The sequence below is a fragment of the Lutra lutra genome, chromosome 12 (assembly GCF_902655055.1).
Source record: "Lutra lutra chromosome 12, mLutLut1.2, whole genome shotgun sequence".
NCBI lineage: Eukaryota > Metazoa > Chordata > Mammalia > Carnivora > Mustelidae > Lutra > Lutra lutra.
Window position 1 is genome coordinate 6,505,430 of NC_062289.1, and position 6,974 is coordinate 6,512,403.

At 34.3% G+C, this 6,974-nt stretch overlaps 1 pseudogene; it reads left to right on the plus strand.

Annotated features, from left to right (window-relative positions):
• Positions 1-5,726: 5,726 nt before the first annotated feature.
• Positions 5,727-6,278, plus strand: LOC125082251 (high mobility group protein B1-like; annotated as a pseudogene).
• Positions 6,279-6,974: the final 696 nt, after the last annotated feature.

The window sequence follows — 6,974 nt, forward strand, 5'->3', positions numbered from 1 at the left end:
TTGGATTTAGAAGAAAGATATAAGAAGTTATTATGTAAATCAAGAGGAAATTTTCTATGGTGAAGTATACATTGTGGGAAAAGTCCAGAGATCTTTACTAAGCAATAAACAAAACAGGATTCAGGAGCAGAAGAAAAAGAAGATTTAAGCCTCAGAATATTAGGTTAAAACAACAACAACAGAACAGTATGTTTCTAATTCCATGGATGGAAAATGTTTATATTCCACAAAGTTTACTATACTAGAATTAAAAAAATAAGTTAATAACTGTGAAGGAAAAGAGTGGTTAAAATAATGATGATATTTGAGGACTCCACTTGAAAGGAAACATTAATAACCACAGGAGAATTAAATACTCTTTACATAAGAAAATTATTGACAAATGTTGATATTTGTGATATAATAATTGCAGACATGTAGAAAAATCACTGCTTGGTTTATACTAAATCTTCATCTTCCTATAGCAACTATGTAGTTATCACTAATAACTGTACTATAAATTTATAGTAACAATGACTAGTGGGGAAAGGATGCACAGGTATGAGAAAAAGTGAACTGTCATTTTTTAACAATGTAATTTGTTAGACTGATTGAGACAAATGTCTAAAGCATTCCATGGTATCAGATTAAGAAACAAGTAATATTTAAGTCATTTAAAATTCATTGAAGATTTTGACTGTCCAATATTATATGATCTATCTTTGTGAATATTCTATGTGCACTTGAAAAGAGTGTGTACCCTTTGACCTGGTGTTGTCTCCCATGTCAATCAGGAAAATTTGGTTGTTAGCTATATTTATGTCTCCTCTAGCCTTACAGAAATTCTATATCCCTTATCTATCATTTCCAAAGAGAATACTGTTAAAATATCTGACTATGTTTGTAGGTTTATGTATTTCTGTGATACTTCTGCTAGGCTTTTCTTTCTTGGTTTTTGGTGCTCTGTTATCTGTTACATATATGTTTAAGACTGTTAGGTATTCAGGGCGCCTGGGTGTCTCAGTGGGTTAAAGCCTCTGCCTTCGGCTCAGGTCATGATCCCAGGGTCCTGGGATGGAGCCCAGCATCGGGTTCACTGCTTTGCCGGGAGCCTGTTTCCCTCCCTCTCTCTCTGCCTGCCCCTCTACCTACTTGTGGTCTCTGTCTGTCAAAATAAATAAATAAATAATAATCTTAAAAAAAAAAAAAAAAAAGAAAAAAGACTGTTAGGTATTCATAGGACATTGTTCATTTCACTGTTACACCATCCTATTTCTCTGTAAAAATGGTCTTTGTCTTAAAGTCTACTTTACCTAATGTTATAACCACACCACTTTCCTAATGATTACCATATGCAAAGTATTCACCCCCCATCCCCAGTTTTTTGTTTTTTTTTTTAAGCGTAAGTTCTCTTGTTTCATATTACTCTAATTAGCAGAGTGTAGTTTGCGGGAGGCCTGGGTGGCTCAGTTGGTAATTGTCAACCTTAGGCTCAGGTCATGATCTCAGGGTCCTGGGATAGAGCCCCGCATCTGGCTCCCTGCAGGGAGCCTGCATCTCCCTCTGCCTGCCACTCCCCCTGCTTGTTCTTTCTCTCTGTGTGTGTCAAATAAATAAATAAAATCTTTAAAAAAAAAAAAAAGAATATAGTTTGGCTTTCCTCCTTTGTACAGGCTGAAAAGCCTTGCCTTTTAATTTGAATGCCCATTCAATTTATGCTCCTTTAAACTTTTTGTAATTAAATTGACCATATTGCTGTATGTTTTCTGCTTTTCTGTTTTTTTTCTCTTGTGCTTACTTTATCTTGTCTTCTTGGTTAATTAAATATTTTTAGTGTCCAACTTTATTTACTTTATGGATTTTAATCTATATTGTGTTGTTCCAGTAATAGTTTTTCTAGGCTAAAAATATGGGTTCTTTGTTTTTCAGGGTCTATTTTGAGTCATTTTTGTACCTGTCGAATTTCACATTAAATATTACAAAAATTCTGATTTCAACCTCCTTTTTCATTCTTTATAATTGGCATTTTTTTACTTCCTACTTGAAATTTCCTAATTTTCTCTTTAACATTCCCACTTTCTAAGAATAATAATCTTATATGACACAAATCTATTCAACTGTCCTCCCATTTTGGGGATAATTTTTACTATAGTTTATATCAGCATACATCATAAATTTCATCTTACCATTTCATCAGTTTTCATTGAAGTCTTTTGTGTTTTTCAGAAATTTTAAAAGGAATGGATAGGTTTTTGCTTTTTTTAATATATGCCTACTTTTTTACCAATTTATTTTTGTATGTATATAAATATAGGCAAGTACATACGTGTATGTGTGTGTGTGTGTGTGTGTGTGTACTTTTTCTAAACTATTTTTTCCTTTATTCACATCATATATAAGTCTTATACATAGGTCTCTAAATCACTGATTATTTTTATTCTGGGATTTCTACCACTCCTACCCTTCTATCCATCATCCCTCTTACTCAGATTGCATAATTTCTACTCATATGCTTTTAAATTTGCTGGTTTTCTTTTATGCTATATTCAGTCAGGTAAATTTTTACTCAATTATTTTATGTCTTAGTTCTAGAATTTCCATTTTGTTTGTTGTTTTATTTTATTTTATATTTATCTGGTTTCTCTATCTGTTCATTCATTAAAATCACTTTATTTTCTTGATTTTTAAAATAAATCTATTTAAAACTTGTAGTCTTCTAAGTTTACCATCTGAAATAGAGTGAGCATGATTTCTATTGATCACTGGTTTAGTACAAATTGCATGTTTTAAATTTATGTCTAGTCATGTTAGATGAAATACTGAGGATTTTAAATTATATTTTATAGATCTCTTCACATTGTGTTTCATTCTCAAAGAGATGATTTTTACTTTTCAGGAATTGAGTTAGTGTTTGAACAATTTGAAATTTGTAAAGGTGTAGGGTAAATCTAGGGAAACCCATAACTCCAAGCATTCTAACTTAGCAAGACACAGATCATATGGTGGCACCCTGTAGGTCTTAGTCTGTGATCTTTTATTCTGGTGTGTTTTTAATCAGCATATTTCATTCAGTATTTATGTTGTATCAGTAGCTTGATCTTCTCATTGGTAAGTAGCATTGCATTGTAGAGATGGATCACAGTTAGTTAATATTACAAATAGAAGGAAGGGCATTTGGGTTGCTCCTATTTGTTGGAGACTATATATGGAGAGCTAAAATATAAAACTATGGTTTTTGTGTGTAAACATATGTTTGAACTTCCCTCAGGTAAATATTTGGGAGTGGTATTGCTGGGTCATGTGATAAGTATATGTTTAAATATCTAAGAAACTTCTAAGCTGGTCCTTAGAAAAGGACTTTTCTTTTAGCTTTTCTTTTAGCAGTGGCTGATCGTCTCATTCAGCCTTGTCACCCTGCATTCTCTTGCCCTTTCTGCAGTCTTTCTTGGAAATGCATTCCCCTACTGTTGAGAAGAACTGGTGATTGTGTACAGGCTGCCTTTGTGTTTGTAGATTCCAAAGGCTCTATACTCCCAAACTATATCACACTTAATCTTTAACAGTTTGTTAAAAAAAAAAAAAAAAGGACCTAAAAATGAAGACATATACTATGCTCATGGATTAGAAGTCCTGATATCATTAGGATGCCACTTACCAATTTGTACTATTGATCAATACAATTCTTATAAAATGGCAGTAGATTTAAATGTAAAATTTGACAAAATAATTCTGAAATACATTTGGAAATGTAATATACATATAATAGTAGAAGCATTTTTTAAAATGGATGAGTAAGATTGAAGAAGCCATAGTATAATATGTCAAAACACACAGAAATAGACCTAAATATATACGCTTCCTTGGTTTTCAGAAAAAAGGCCCATGCATTACAATTAAAAAATAAATATCATTTCAAAATATAGAAAAATAAAATGGCATCTGTATGTAAAAAAAGGAATCCTTATTTATATATACCATAGGAGGAAACAAATCAACTGGAGGAAGAGGAGGAGGAAATGTAACAACTGAAATTCTATGACTTATAGAGACAAATATAATAGGATACTTTAAAGACTTTGAAGTGGTCAAATATTTCTTAAACAAGACACAGAAGTCACAGATAATAAAGACAAAGTGGAATTTTGTCAAAATTTATACTGCTCATCTAAAGCCCTGTGAAATAGGATCTGTGCCAAGAACATAAAAAGAGCCTTTAAAAATCAGTACATAGGAGACAATCTAATTTGGTTTAAAAAAAAAAAAGTCAGAGACATGAGTGGACCCTTCAGAAATGAGGCTATCCAAGTGGTATGTGCATGAAAATACACTGAAGACCTTTGCTTCTCAAGGAAATGTAAATGACATCCATAAGGACGTCACTGAGCACCCATCAGGATAGTTACAATTACAAGCACTGAAGAGGAAGAAGCAACTGAAACTCTCACACATTGATTGTAGGAGTTAAGATGGTATGCCATGCTTAGAAAACTGTAACAATTGTTAATAATGTTCATATGCATATATGCCTCCCCAGTATTTCACTTCTTATACTCTTAAGCACTACAAACAAGAAAAATTATTTCCAAAAGGATTCTACACAAATATCCATAACAGCTGTATTAACGGCTGAAAACCAAAAAAAAGGTTCATAGACAAACATTTTATACATTCATAAAATGATCTAAAATGAGAGGAGAAGGGAGTTGGGGGGAATTGGAGGGGGAGATGAACCATGAGAGACTATGACTCTGAAAACAACCTGAGGGTTTTGAAGGGGCAGGGAGTGGGAGGTTGGGGGAACCAGGTGGTGGGTATTAGGGAGGACACAGATTGCATGGAGCACTGGGTGTGGTGCAAAAACAATGAATACTGTTACGCTGAAAAGAAATAAAAAATTTAAAAAATTTAATGTGTTGATCAAAAATGCAAAAATATTAATAAATTTTCTAACCCCCCCAAAAAATCTTTAGGAAAGTCCAGGTTAATGTATATTTTTGCTAGAAAACTAAAACAGTGGTTTTGATACAAGGCAGGAAAAACAGTGATACAAATATAACCTTGAGCTTCAGGAATGGCAAGGTTCGGGGTGCCTGGGTGGCTCAGTGGGTTAAGCCTCTGCCTTCAGCTCAGGTCATGATCTCAGGGTCGTGGGATCAAGCCCTGCATCGGGCTCTCTGCTCAGCAGGGAGACTTCTTCCCCCTCCTTCTCTGCCTGCCTCTCTGCCTACTTGTGATCTCTCTGTCAAATAAATAAATAAATAAAATCTTAAAAAAAAAAAAAAGAATGGCAAAGTTGGGGATGTGGAAAGGTCAAACTTATGGATTGCAAACATTTGTTACGATTGGTTAAGCACAGGTAACACCATCTTGGATTAGTTGAAGAGATAGATTTGATATTGGAAAAATGCAAAGGAAATGGAAAAACAAACAAACAAACAAACAAAAAAAAAACTGGACTTGACCAGTTCAGTAAAACATATTTGAGTTATGTGAAAAGCTAGTATAATCAATACGCACAATGAGATCAAATAGAGTCATGTGGTTGTGAGAGTATGGAATTGCTTTATAAATGGGCTCCTTTGGAACTAGTTCTGATATTCTATGGATAAAAAGTAATGAGAGGTATTTATTTTAAATAATTCTGAGGCACTGAAGAAACTTGAACTCCACAGAGACAGCTCCCAGACCAGTGAGAGCCAGAAGGACCCCTGGGTGACTCTGTGCCTCACTGGGGAAAACAATGAAACATGGGCAAGGGAGATCCCAAGAAGGTGAGAGGTAAGATGTCACCATATGCATTCTCTGTGCCAAGAGGAACACAAGAAGGAGCACCCAGGTGCTTCAATCAACTTCTCTGAGTTTTCTCAGAAGCTCTCAGAGAGATAGAAGACCATGTCTGCTAAAGAGAAAGGAAAATTTGAAGACATGGCAAAGGTGGACAAAACCCATTACTAAAGAAAAGTGAAAATGTACCCCCTTAAGAGGGGAAACAGAAAAGAAGTTCAAGGATCGCAATGCACCCAAGAGGCCTTCTTTGGCCTCTTTCTTTTTTGGTTTGAGTATCGCCCCTGAATAAAGAGAACATGCATTGGTGATGCTGTGAAGAAACTGGGAGAGACACGGAACCACAGTAGTGCAGAGGGCAAGCAGCCTCACGAAAAGTCGGCTGCTCAGTTGATGGAAATATAGGGAAAGGATTTTGCTTCATATCAAGCTAAAGGAACGCCTGATGCAGGAAGAATGGGAGTTGCCAAGGCTGAAAAAGCAAGAAAAAGAAGGAAGAGGGGGAAGATGAATAATTTGGTACTAGCACAGTTTTTTTCCTTGTCTATAAAGCATTTAACACTTGCTGTGCACAACTCACTCTTTGTAAAGAAAAAAATGAAATGGAAGAGTGTGTAAGATTTGTTTTTAAAGTGTATGGTGTCTTTCATTGTATGGTTAACACACTACAGAATATGTCTTTAGAGAACCCTGTCCTGGTGATTATTTTTAGGAGCCACTAGAATTTCCTGGGACAGCATGGGGGTTGTAAATTGGTGTGTAAATTTAAACCAGGTTCTGGCTGGTGCCCGGCACAAAGTTGTTATACTATGTTTTTTTGTTGTTGTTGTTGTTTGTTTTTTTCATTTTCAGTTGTCTTTTGATGTAGCTTCTGCAAAATACCAGAGTACCCTCTTTAATTGAGAAAAAAAGAAAACTGCAGCTGCTCGGTTAACATTCTGAATGCTTTTAAGTAAATATATTTTTTTATTTAAAAATTTTTAAAAATAAATAATTCTTATGATGCATCTTTAATTAAGGAGTTATCATATGCGTATCTTTTTAAAGTCTATTACATTTAGAATTCTCTTTCACTAATAGAAAAGTGTTGGAATGCATTTTAAAGTCTAACCAATATATGTGGGAATTTCTGATTTCTTAATAAAGCCTTAAATAGCATTGTATGTGTTCTTATTACAAGGGAGCAACTACTACTTTACAACTAATTTTGG